This window comes from Elephantulus edwardii, unplaced genomic scaffold (assembly GCF_000299155.1).
Source record: "Elephantulus edwardii isolate Elephantulus edwardi_28Jun2011 unplaced genomic scaffold, EleEdw1.0 scaffold00111, whole genome shotgun sequence".
NCBI lineage: Eukaryota > Metazoa > Chordata > Mammalia > Macroscelidea > Macroscelididae > Elephantulus > Elephantulus edwardii.
Window position 1 is genome coordinate 2,300,808 of NW_006399861.1, and position 695 is coordinate 2,301,502.

The following is a 695-nucleotide window of genomic DNA, read 5'->3' on the forward strand; positions in this document are numbered from 1 at the left end:
CTTGCTATTGTGAACAAAGCTGCAATAAACATGGGTGTGCATATATCTGCTTGGATGTCAGCTATGGTCAGCTTTTTGAGGAAGCATCAAAGTGCTACAACAAAATTTTTTATATTTAAAAATATTATACCTGGAGGAGAACCAAGGTGGCGGCTGTGGAGGAAACAGCATAAGGAGCTGGAGGAGAGGCAAGCTACATAGAAACGGGCCACCAGAGAGACATAAGAGGCACACAGAGACTGACATGGTGAGATGTGGACAAGCAGAAATTTGAGTCAGAACTTTTATTAAAATAAAAGAAAAGTAATTACTTTGGGCACCACAGGAGCAGTGAGCCATGGGACACAGCAGAAACCACCAGCTGAGCCACTGTGGGACCCACCCATGAGGATTAAGCAAATACTTTGGGGAACAAACTGCTGTCTGACTTGACCATGCAGGACCTCTTATCTCAAGCAAAAAGGAAGTCCTGTGCCCCCGGCAGAGGTGAGATGCCACTTCCAGTAGGGAACAACAGTCTTCCTCATTGGTCACTCAGGTACTTTGGGGAACAAACTACTGTCTGCCTTGACCATGTGGGACACCTTAACACTTAACTCAGGCAACAGTGAGGTCCTGGGAACCTTGATGGAGGTGAGGAGCCACTTCCAGAAGGGAGCAATAGTCTTCCTCCTTGGTCACTCAGGTACTTTGGG